General features: G+C 38.3%; 1 protein-coding gene and 1 pseudogene across 2 annotated transcripts in view; one reads left to right on the forward strand and one right to left on the reverse strand.

The window, feature by feature from the left end:
* Positions 1-13,367, forward strand: part of NTRK2 (neurotrophic tyrosine kinase, receptor, type 2) — a 709,069-nt gene that overhangs the window by 453,063 nt on the left and 242,639 nt on the right. The gene's annotated exons all lie outside the window — the stretch shown is intronic.
* On the reverse strand, positions 7,118-12,209 carry LOC102875247 (annotated as a pseudogene).

The following is a 13,367-nucleotide window of genomic DNA, read 5'->3' on the forward strand; positions in this document are numbered from 1 at the left end:
CTTAAAAGGTCCTTCACAGCTGACTTTCCCAATGCAATTCGTCTCCTGATTTCCTGGCTGCTGTTACCAAGAGTGTTGACTGTGGAACCAAGTAAACTAAAACTGTTAACTATCTCAATGTCTTCACCATCCATCCTGATGCTGCCAATCGGCCCAGTAGTGAGAATCTTTGTTTTCTTGATGTTGAGCTTCAGTCCATAGTGAAGACTGCAGTCCTTGACCTAATGCAGCAAGCTCTTCAGGTCCTCCTCAGTTTCAGCAAGCAAGGTTGTGTCATCTTCATAATGCAGGTTGTAGATGATTCTTCCACCAATCCTGATGCCACATTCCTCCTCGTACAGCCCAGCATCTTGAATGATCTGTTCTGCATACAGATTTAAAAGGTACGGAGAAAAAATACATCCTTGAAGGACCCCCTTCTTAATTTTGAACCATCCAGTGTCTCCCTGCTCTGTTCTGATGACTGCATCTTGGTCGAAGTATAGGTTTCGCATTAGCACAATCAAATGTTCTGGGGATTCCCATTCTTCTCAGACTCAGCCACAGCTTGTTGTGATCCACGCAGTCAAAAGCCTTTGCACAGTCAATGAAGCACATATAGACACTCTTCTGGTATTCTCTGCTTTCTGCCAAGATCCATCTAACATTAGCTATAATATCCCTAGTACCACAACCTCTTCTAAATCCAGCCTGCACATCTGGCAGTTCTCTGTTGACATATTGTTCCAAACGTTTTTGGATAATTTTCAGCAGAATCTTGCTTGCATGTTATATTAATGATATTGTTTGATAATTTCCACAGTATTTTGGATCATCTTTCTTTGGAATGGGAACAAATATAGATCTCTTCCAGTCAGTTGGCCAGCTGGCTGGCCTCTGGATTTTCTGGCATAAATTAGTGAGCCCATCCAGGGCAGCATCTGTTTGTTGAAATAAGTCAATTGGTGTGGTATGCTGTAAACTCCTGCAGCTTTGTTTTTTGCCAATTCTTTCAGAGCAACTTGAACTTACTCCTTCATCACCATAGGCTCTTGCTCATAGGTTATTTTATGAAATTCCTCTGTGTCAGTCAATTCCTTCTGATACAGTGACTCTGTGTACTCCTTCCATCTTCTTTTGATACTTCCTGGATCATTTAACATTCTACCCAAAGTATTCTTAAGTATTGCTATCCATGGCTTTAATTTGTTTTTCAACTCTGTCAGCTTAAGAACCGCTGAGCGAGTTCGGCCCTTTTGATTTTCTGACTCCAGCTCTTTGCACATTTCATTATATTATTTTGCTTTGTCGTCCCGAGCTGCCTTTTGCAATTTTTCTGTTCAACTCTTTGATTTCTTGATTTCTTCCTTTAGCTTTGGCTTCTCGGCGCTCTCATGCAATACTCAGAGTCTCATCTGACCTCCATCTTGGTCTTTTCTTCTTGTTCATCCTTTGTAATGATCTTTTGCATTCTTCATGGATAATTTTCTTGATATCTTCCCAGAGCTCATTTGGTCTATGCTCATTGGTTCTCAAGGCCTCACACCTGTTCCTGAAACAGTTTTGAAATTCGAGTGGGACAGACGTAAGGTCAAATCTTGGTTCCAGTGGACTTGATTTAAATTTCCTCAACTTCAGCTTGGATGAGTGGTCTGTCTCACGATCAGAACCTGGCATGGTTTTCACTGCTGATATTGAGTATCTCCAGCGAGTCTTTCCACAAATGTAATCGATTTGATTCCTATGTATACCATCAGGTGAGATCCATATTTATAGCCTGTGTTTATGTTTCTTATAAAAGGTATTTGCAATGAATTAATCATTGAATGTGCAGAACTCTATCATTCTATCTCCAGCCTCATTTCTCTCACTGAGCCCGTGTTTTCTAGCTACTGATCCTTCTTCCCTGTTCCCAACTTTTGCTTTCCAGTCACTCATTATTATTAATGCATCTTGATTGTATCTTTGATCAATTTCTGACTGCATAAGTTGGTAGAAATCTTCTATTTCCTCCTCTTTGTCTCTAGTTTTTGGTGCATATATTTGAATGACAGTGGTATTCACTGGACTTCCTTGTATGTGTATGGATATTATCCTTTCACTCACCACATTGTATTTCAGGATAGATCTAGAAACGACCTTTTTAATTATGAAACCAACCCCATTTTTTCTCATCTTTTCATCCCCGGCATAGTAAACCATATAATTGTCTGATTCAAAATGTCTCATGCCAAGCCATCTCATTTTGCCTATACCTAGTATGTCAATATTTACATGTTCCATTTCTTTCTTTACTAGCTCTAATATTTTTATTGTTGAGTCCTTGGGGTTTTCTGTGTATGCTATCATATCATCTGTATATAGAGATAGTTTCACCATCTCTTTGCCAATCTGGATGACTTTTATTTCCTTCTCTTATCATATTGCCCTAACAAGTACTTCAGATACAATATTGAATATGAATGGTGAAAATGGGCACCCTTTGTCTGGTCCCTGCTTGCAATAAAAAGGCTTTTATTCTTTCTCCATTGAGAATGATACTGGCTTTTGGTTTTGTATATATACTTTTCACTATGTTGAGCAAATTCCTTTCTATTCCAATTTTTCTGAGTGTCTTTATCAGGAAGGGGTGCTGGATTTTGTCAAACACCTTTTATGCATCAATTACTAAGATAATACGGTTCTTGTTATTTACTTGGTTAATATGGTGAATTACTTAGATTGTTTTTCTTATGTTGAACTTGGTCATGATGAATTATTTTTTTTTTATGTTTTTGGATTCTATTGGCTAGAATTTTGTTAAGGATTTTTGCATCTGTGTTCATGAGCTATATTGGTCTGTCTGTAGTTAATTTTTTTTTTAAATTATCTTTACCTGGTACTGTTATTAAGGTTATGCTTCTCCATACCTATTCAATCTATATGCTGAACAAATTATTCAAGAAGCTGGACTATATGAAGAGAAATGTGACATCAGAATTGGAAGAGGATGCATCAGCAATCTGCATTATGCAGATGACACAATTTTGGTTGCAGAAAATGAAGAAGACTTGCAGCATTTTTCTACAGAAGATAAAAAACTACAGCTTTCAATATAGTTTACATTTCTACATCAAGAAAACAAAAAGTCTTCAGTACTAAACCAATTGGCACCATCATGATAGACTAAAATTGTCAATGATGATTTAATTTTTACTTGGATCTACAATGAACACCTATGATAGCAGCAATTAAAAAAAAAGACTTGTGTATGGGAAGTCTGCTGTAAAAGACCTCTCCAAATTTCTAAATAGCAAGTGTTTCCATTTAAAGATTAAGGTCAGCCTGTTTAAAACCATGGTATTTCCAATTACTTCCTATGTATCTGAAACTTGGACAATGAATAAGGATGACAGAACAATTGATGATATCAGAAGAACTGATGACAGAAGAATTGTGGTGTTGGTGAAGCTGCCAAAAGAACAAACAAATTTATCTTGAAAGAAGTGCAATCAGAATGATCCTTAAAGACAAAGATTTGGGTGTGTTTTCAAGAGGAATCAATTCTTGAAGATAAACATGCTGGGAAAGGGAGAGTCAAGGAAAAAGAGGAGGAGCCTCGATGAGATGGACTGACCCAGTGACTACCACAATCGCCTTAAAAGTAGGTCAGAGATTATGAAGATGGCATAGGATAAAACAATGTTCAGATCTGTTGTGGTGCCATCAACTTGACTCACAGCAACCCTATAACAACAGATCTATTAACTCCTTTCCCTGTTTCCTCATTTCCCTGTCTCTAGTCTTCCCATCTATCTCACAAGTACTGCCAGAATAATTGTGGTGCCATCAACTTGACTCATAGCAACCCTATAACAATATCTGTTTCACCCTACTGTTCTTCTCCACCTGACTTCCTACAAAGCCTTCCTCATTCATCATCTCTTGTTTATTCACTTCCACTCACATTTTCACCCATGGAAGTCTGGCTTCTGCTCTGCTTAAGGTCATCTGTGGCTTTGTTTCTAATTTCTTTGATTTGTTATACTGGTCTCATTTTATGGATCTATTAACTCCTTTCCCTGTTTCCTCATTTCCCTGTCTCTAGTCTTCCCATCTATCTCACAAGTACTGCCAGAATAATATTTCTAATCATTTTCCATTACCGCTCCTTTCTCATGCACAAAAATCTTCAATAGTTCCCCAGGACTAATAATTAAGTCATGGACACACAGGGTGTGTGTGCTGAAGACCTAAAGGGCCATTAAATCCAAGCTTCCTATTTAAAAATGAGGAAATGGAAGCCAAGAAGCAGTGAAGTCATTTGTCAAAGATTCTGTATTTATTATCACTGACCTTGTTGAAACTGCTTCTTGAGATATTCAACGCCCTTTTTTTTCATAGAATATTGCCTACTGTTCCTTTTTAGGAACAACTAAGCAAAAGCACTAGCTCCAATACACTATGAATTTGCTGTAGCTATGCCCCTGCCTTGAATGCTATCTTTCCTATTATTATATTATTAACTTTTGGTGATTTCTATATTTATTTATACAAGTTCAGGCTCTTATCTTTTAGATTACTATTAATTTTTTTACTTCTTAATATGTTCTAGGCCCTGAAGTGAATACTGAGAAATTGTACCTATTCTTTAATCTCATTCAAAAGAACTTTTCGGTGAATTTATATATAGGTGTTTATTTGATACTATTTTTACAAAAACAATGGTTTCCCTATGCAATGTTTTGACTAACAGTAGATTTTTGTGTCATGTGTTCATATTTCTTCTTTCTTATCTCTGCCATAATGAGATGCTCCTTGGAGGCAAGAATTCTGAAGCTCTGTCTTACATACTTTGGATATGTTACAAGGAAGGATCAGTCCATGGAGAGGGATGTCATGCTTGGGAGGGTGGAGGGACAATGCAAGAGATGAAGACTCTTGATGAGATGGATCAATTCAGTAACTGGGAAAATGGGAGTAGGTGTTTCAGAGACAAATAAGGTTGGCACAGGATAGAGCAGGGTTAGGGCTTTTGTATGTAGAGTCACTATGTAACTTGATGGCACATAACAACAATAACATCATGAGATATATTCTTATGAAACACATTGTCTTCTTTAGGAACATTGTTGAAGACACTAATGATCATGCCACATGGAATCTTATCAGTAAAATCCCATTTGAGATATTTGTTTTAAAACGAATTGTCATAAAGTATTTTCCCATAAGAAATAGCTGATTATTTTGATCATTGATGGTAAAACTTTTGTAAATTATTCTATTATGGATTTTGCTACAAGAAAGCTCAGAGGCAATTTATGTCTCAAGTTTAATAATACTGTGGCAGCCTAGAATCTATATTTTACATTGTAACTGCCCTTAGTTTTCCATGCCATTTTCCAGAACTTAAGTTTATTGAGCTTTGGTTTTCCTTGCATATTCCTAGAAAATATCTGTTTGTTTTTTTTTTCAAACAGGTCATAGGAACAGGTAAATAGCATGGTAGATACATGTGTGATTTTGTTCTTTTAGATTATGAATTCTTTGAGTACAAGGATTATTTTATTTACCGTTAATTATAGGCCCTAGAATAGTGCTCAGACTATTAAAGGTCCACGAATGAGTCACTTTATTGAATTGTTCAAAGTTCATTCATGAGTTCTTAGAAAGGTCAAGTTAATCTTATTCATTTTCTCTTCCATAAAGACAACCAAAGAAAGACAGTGCTGTAGTGAAGGAAATTCAAAGTCGGGCGTATAACTGCACACCTTGAATGAATTGGTTAATGATCTGATCCTCTTATTTTTCTCTTTAAGCTGAATAGGGAGATGGAAATACTGCAGAGGGATGCTCTGAAGAATGACAATCTTTGTAAATCTTTCCACATAATTTCTGGCCCTTAACAGCAGTTAGCACATGTCAGGATCTAGTCTCTGCCACTATCCACCCCAATGTCCTCATTTCCTAGAACTTGTAAAAGGATTAGAAAATAGATTACTCTATGACCATGAATAAGTTAATTAATTGTGCTGCCATCTGTAAAATAAATGTAGCTATTGACCTCATTCATGAAGATATGAAAATTAATTGATGGTAATACACACTGGGATTTTTCTTTTTTTGCTAAAAAGTGCTTAAGAATCATTCAATAATATTACATGATCTATTTCATCATTAGCATTATTATGAGTATTTGACCAATTCTTGTCCCACTGTATTTTATGTCTGTACTCTAAATTGCATTAATTTTTTTTAAATCAAATTTTTATTTTAGTTGTTATTTTAACGAAAGGTTACAGAAAAGCTAGATTTTTTAAAATTTATTTTTATTGTATTATTTTTACATGTACCGTCAAATCAGATCTGACTGGTACAGGAGGAGATTGCCTCCTCCGTCTCCAGCAGAGCATCTGGTGGATTTGAACCGCATACCTCTGGGATTGCAGTGCAGTGTCTTGCCACTAGGCCACCAGAGCTCCCTCAGAAAAGCTAGATTTTCATTCATTGTTACACATTTTACCCCCCCTTTCCCTACCACCATTCACTTGTTTTTTTTCTTTTAATAGTCATTCATTATTGCACAGTTACCTCCCCCTCTCAGTCCTCTTTGCAATGTACTTCATATTCTGGGTTATTATCATACATGTAACACCTAATCATATATACATTTTAAACTGTTCTTTCCTTCATCTGTTCCAATGCAATGTTTATTATCAACTCTTATCCTAGTCTCTCAACCCCACATGTCAGAACTGCTTTATAACAAAGGTGCTATGCAGTTTTTGTCCTTTTGTGACCATGATATTTCACTCAGCTTAATATCCTTCAGTCACTCATGCTGTGTAAGGTATTATGGATTCACTGTTTTTCAGTGTTACATAGTATTTTTATAGTGGCACTCCCAACAACAGTGAATAAGTTTTCCCATCTCTCCACAACCTCGCCAGCACTTATTGTTTCATTATTTTCTTAATAAAAATGGAGAAGAAATTCAAAGCATAGTTCCTTTTATTGACACTTTTTTATAAATGTAAAGAGTTTTTAATTATAATTTTTTTTTTACAAAAACTGAATAAACAAAAGGGATCCAATAGTACTGTGGAATTCCAAGCCATCATTCCCCTTTTATTTAGTTTTTAGCAAACAGAGAGTCTGCTTAACATGTCCTATTCTTCATCTTCTCTCTTGTTGGTTTCCTAGGTCTCTTACGTGATCCTTTATTTGAAGAGCTCTCTGGACCTTTGCCTTGAGCTGTCTTGGTCCGGAAGCTGGACACATCATCACGGCTCTCTTGGGTGTTCCACTTGGAGCCGTTCTTCTTTCCACCAAAACCAAACTTCCGGATTTTAAAATGTCATTTGGCACTGGGCCCCTTTTTCATTTGCTGGCCTTTAGTTTTTTCCGTTGTGCTTTGAGCAATGGTTTTCTGATCTCCCTCAAGGAAATCCAGTTTATCAGAGTAGCCTTTCTGACATTTAAAAAAAAAAAATATTACTCAGATTTATTTACAAAGTTTGAATACATTGTTTTCCACAAAAGATCCTTCTCATTTCCTTCACCCCACCCATCCATCGAATTGTTCAACCCTATGATTAATACCCTACACCCCATCCTTACCCCTCTATTCACCCCCACACCATCCTCATAGTCATTCTACAATAATGGTTTTATACAGTTTTTGTTTCTGGCACTTTTTAATGGCATTCATCACATGTGCTTTCTTCGCTGCCTCTTCGGAAGATTCCCCGTTCCCTGTTTGCATTTTCTTTCTGTATTGCCTAAGTGCTAGTAGTGGGTTAGCCTTTTTAGACTTCTTCATGGAGGTCTGTTTGGCCCGCAGCTTCTGTGGAATCTTCTGAATTTGTTGGTCATCTTTGCAAAATAATCAGTAAGTCACTTTGTAGGGACTTGAGCAGATGAAGCCATGGTAACGCTCCAAGCACTGCAGCTGGGCCTGAAAGTGGAAGCTCATCTCTCGCTGGAAGTCATCTTCTTGGTTAATAGCTTTCTGATCCTTGTTTTAGTCATTGGCTGGGTTTCACTGATTTCTGCACCCCCCCACTCCCCTGACTCAGAGTCACATCACGCCTTTCAACCTATTCCAGATCTCGCTTGAATCGGCCGACCACTTCAGGCCAGTTGTCGTCAGCTGCCTTCTTCAGCTCCTCTAGCACGACATTGCTGCCTAGCTTGAGGAGTCGTCAGGAAAAACGCATCCTGAAGCTCTCTATCTGTGGCAAAAGAATCTTCAGAATCACGATAGGAACTGGAAGCTTGTGGAGTTTCCATTTCCTAGCACGCATGCACAAAGTCCTACCCGGAAGCTTTTTGGTGAGGAAAGAGTGGCTCTCGCCCCAGCTGTCTGCCTTCAGCCACCACACTCAACTCCATAGCTCCACGTGGAATGCAACTGCTTCGCCACCAGCCACTCTCTGCTCCAGCTAAATGGTTTCCTAAATTTATTTTTACAAGTGGATGTTGTACCTGTTTCGATATTCTATCACTGAAATACGCGTGAAGACTTGTTATAAATACATTTTGTTGTATTTAAAACAATACACAAGCATTTGTTTCAAGTTATTTATACATCCTGCTTTTCATGCTCGTATTCAATGTTTATGAGCACTTTTCCAGTAATTTTCTTTATTGTAAAATGTTTGCTCCATTTCAGAGGATAAATAGGAAAGTTCATGCAATTATTTCTAGTAGAGAAGATATTAACTAAATGAAACAACAGTATTAGGAAAAGGATTTGTTGTTGTTGTTGTTGTTTTAGTTTTAGGCTGGTTGACGTGTTGGGGTTTTTTTCATGCTTAGAAAGCAAGCTTTATTTTTTAAAGACCAAACCAAGAGCACTAAGCACACGTGAGGATGCTAGTGAGATTAACCTGGTTCTGTCTAAGAGAAACCTGCAGTCTGCTGTGAGCATGAAACCACTAGAGTGGGTCTGTTGCTTGTTCCAACAGGAGGATCCGGGCTTGTCTATGGAGCCATCCTGTGTTTAGGTGTTTGTGAGAATGTGTGAGAACAGAGAGGTATGAAGTTGGGGAAAGCCTTTCTTATCCTCTTCTTAAATGTTTTCCCTTCTAATATTCCTAGCTTTAGAAGAGTGACAAGTTATTGGCACACTATTTTACTAAGATCTTACAAAGAACATAGTTAAAGGGAGAATAGACAGAAAATTGATGCTAAAGTTATACTGGTGAGGAAAAAAGGTATCACATGATGGCAGGCACGGGATTCAGTTTTATATGTTTAGAGGAGTGGAGGCTGTTCTAGTAAAGATTCATCTTCATGATTCATAGGAGCTCTTGTCCACTGATTTTTCCCTCTCCGTCTAGGTTTGTCTCGTCCACTATTTCCTGAAGGTCTTCATCCTCAATATCCTCACCCAACTCCCTGGCTATAACGTCTTATATTTTCAGAAGATTTTCTTTCCAATTTCTTCATCATTGAAGAGCTTGAAAGCTTTCAAAATTTCTTCTTTGTGATCTTTCTCAGACATTTTGTCAATCATGGCAATCATGAAATCATTGAAGTTAATTTTTCCTGTTCTTTCCTGGTCAAGCTCACAGATAATTTTCTTTTCTTTTTAAAGTTATGATAGTTTATTTACAAAATTCAAATACATTGCTTTTCATACCAGTTCCTTCCCATTTCCCTAAACCCCCCTATCAAATTACCACCACCACACACATCTTCACCCCTCTGCTTCCAACCTCTCTCCTCTTGGATCCTCAAGTTCATGCTACAAACATGGTTTTGTACAGTATTTGTCTTGAAGGGACTGAGTTAGTTCACTCAGCATTATGCTCTCCAGTCACTCCCAAGTTAAGTAATTATTTACAAAATTATTGCTCCTGCATGCTGCATAATATTCCATTGTGTGAATGTACCATCACTTCTCAATCCATTCGATGTGGTTGAACATCTGGGCTGTTTCCATATTCTTGCAATGGTAAATAATGCTGCTAGGAACATTAGTGTACAAGTCTCCATTTGTGCCTCAGTTCTCATTTTCTTGGCGTGTATTCCAAGTAGTAGAATACCTGCATCATATGGAATTTCTATGTTCAGTTTTTTGAGGAAGTGCCTAACTGCCTTCCAGGGTGGTTCTACCCTTCTGTAATCCCACCACTAATGTATAAGAGTTCCTATCTTGCCCCATCCTCTCCAACAATTATTACTTGCTGTCCTATTAAACTTTACCACTGTTAGTGAAGTGAGATGGTATCTCATTGTGGTTTGATTTGCATCTCTCTTATTTCCAGTGATTTGGAGCATTTCTTCCTGTGTCTGTTTGCCATTCAAGTATCTTCCTCTGTGAAAATTCTTTCCATGTCTTTTGCCATTTTTGTAATTGGCTTATCAGCAGGAGTATTTTGTAAATTTTCATTATGAGATTCTTGTCTGAGCTGGTATTGCCAAACTATCACTGTATGCAGATGATACGATAGTATACACAGAAAACCCCAAGGACTCAACAACAACAACAAAACTGTTAGAGCTAGTAGGCCAATTTAGTAGAGTGGCATGATATAAGAAAAATATCCAAAAATCAGTGGGATTCCTCTACAGTAACAAAGCAAACTAAGAGAAGAAAATCAAGAAAGCAATACCATTTACAATAGCCATCCACAAATTGAGATACTTGGGAGTGAACCTAACTAGAGATACAAAAGACTGATACAAAAAAAACTACAGAGCATTTCTGCAAGACACAATAAAAAACCTAAAGAAATAGCAAAATGTACCCTGTTCATGGATAAAAAGACTCAATATTGCGAAAATGACAATCCTACCAAAAGCAATCAATCTACATGTTCAACACAATTCTTATCCAGATACCAACTTCATTTTTCAAGGAGATTGAAAGGAAAATTGTCAAGTTTATTTGAAGAGACAAGAGACCCTGAATAAGCTAAACACTTCTGAGATATGAAAATGAAGTTGGAGGCATACCACTCCCTAACCTTAAAACCTACTACACAACAGCAATAACCAAAATAGCATGATATTGGTACAATGACAGGCACATAGACCAATGGAACAGAACTGAAAACCCAGATATAGACATAGCTATCCATGGTCTACATATATTAGACAAGAAAATAAAATCTATCAAATGGGGAAAGGACAACCTTTTCAACAAATATTACTAGCAAACTGGACTGACACCTGCAGAAAGCTGAAACAGGATCTACATCTCACACCATATACAAAAACCAACTCAAGATGGATCAGAAACCTGGAAGTAAAGCCTAAATTCATAAAGTTCATAAGAGACAAAAGGCCTAGTCTACGGTATAAAGAGATTGCCAAATATAGCTAGAAATAGACAATCTGAAGAGGAAAAAACTGATGAATGGGACCTTTTTAAGATTAAATCCCTGTGCACATCAAAACCTTTTCCCAACAGGATCATTTTCTTGATTTCTTCTCTCTTGAGCTCAAAGCCCAGGGCCCTCATTGCCACTTTAAGTTCTTTGACATCAATGGTGCCATTTCTGTCAGCATCAAAGAGCTCCAATCTTCCTTAACTTCTTGCTTCTATTCTTCCATGATCTCAGGCTTGGGATTTGATTGCTTTTAATGGGAAGTGGACTCGGTGTTTGCCTTCTTAAAGTTGGAGGTGGAAGCCATGGCTGAAGGATTCTGCCACCTGTGGTTATGGGAACAAACTTAAACAATGAATAGCAGTGTTTTGACTTTCTGGTGCATGCTTCTGTAGTTAGAAATTGATATTATCTTTCATGTGTTTTAGCGATCTATCCTTGATGGTGATATACTTCCTAAAATATTGGCTATTAAAAACCTTGTAGAACACGATTCTGCTCCGATGCATATGGTCTTGCCAAGATTGGAGTCCAAGTAATCATTTTGTTTGTTTTAGTTACAAGTTCAAAGGCAAGTCTTCTCAGAAGCAGGGTATTCTTGTCCTGTTATTATTGTTACACGTCACTGAGTTAACTACAACTCAGTGACCCTATCAACAATGCCTCTGAACCTTGTCCTATCCTTATATACTTGGCCCATTGCCACCGTGACTTTGTCAATCCATTTTATCCAGGGTCTTCCTCTCCTATGGTGACCTTCCACCTTCCACGCTTGATGTCCTTATCCAAGGACTGAGTCTTCCTGACAGCATGCCCAAAGTATGTGAGACAAATTTTCAAAATCCTTGCCTCCAAGGAGGTACCTGCTTTCATCCTTTCAGGGACAGATCCGTTTGTTCTCTTGGCACTCATGGTATGTTCAATATTCTTAACCAGCTCCACAACTCAAAGACATCACAGAAGATTATCTTCCAGATTTGGACCAAGAGGCAGTCATCAGAACAGAGCAAGGAAACACTGCATGGTTCAAAATTGGGAAGGGTGTATTCCAGGGATGGGTCCTGTCTCCATACCTTTTCAACCTATATGCAGAACAGATCATTCGGGAGGCTGGGCTCTATGAGGAGAAATCCATCACCAGGATTGGTGGAAGATCTATCAACAATCTACATTATGGAAATGACACAACCCTGTCTGCTGAAACTGAGGAGGACCTGAAGCGCTTGCTGCTGAGGGTCAAAGACTGCAGTGTTCAATATGGATTGAGGCTCAATGTCAAGAAGACAAATATTCTCACCACTGGACCAATTGGCAGCATCAGGATGAATGGTGAAGAGATTGAGATTGTTCACAGCTTTAGTCTGCTGGCTCCACAATCAACACTCTTGGCACCAGCAACCAGAAAATTAAAAGACGTATTGCGATGGGACAGTCTGATGTTAGGGACCTCTCTAAAGTACTGAAGAGCAACAGCGTGTCTCTGGAGACTAAGGTGCGTCTGGTACAGGTCATGGTCTTTGCAATCACTTGTTATGCGTCAGAGAGCTGGACAATGACCAGGGAGGATAGAAGGAGAATTGATGCTTTTGAGCTTTGGTGCTGGAGAAAAGTGTTGAGGATACCATGAACTGCTAAGAAAACAAACAAATTCATCCTGGAGAGGGTTAAACCGAGCTGCTCCTTGGAGGCAAGGCTTCTGAGGCTTCGTCTGACATACTTTGGTCCTGTTGTAAGGAGAGACCGATCCTTGGAGAAGGACATCATGCTTGGGAGGGTAGAGGGCAGGTGAAGGAGGGGAAGGCCCTCTATGAAGTGGATTGATTCGGTGACTGGGGCAATTGGGATGAGTATGTCGGAGACAATGAGATTGGCACAGGACAGAGCAGAGTTTAGAGCTGTTGAGCATAGGGTCGCTCTGAGTCACAAGCTACTTGACAGCACAACAACAACAACAACAACATGACCTTTTAACAATTAAACACTTACACTTAGTACTTGTTGTTGTTATGTGCTGTCGAGTCGTTTCCGACTCATAGCGACCCTATGCACAACAGCCCTAAACCCTGCTCT

The sequence above is a fragment of the Elephantulus edwardii genome, unplaced genomic scaffold (genome assembly GCF_000299155.1).
Source record: "Elephantulus edwardii isolate Elephantulus edwardi_28Jun2011 unplaced genomic scaffold, EleEdw1.0 scaffold00381, whole genome shotgun sequence".
NCBI lineage: Eukaryota > Metazoa > Chordata > Mammalia > Macroscelidea > Macroscelididae > Elephantulus > Elephantulus edwardii.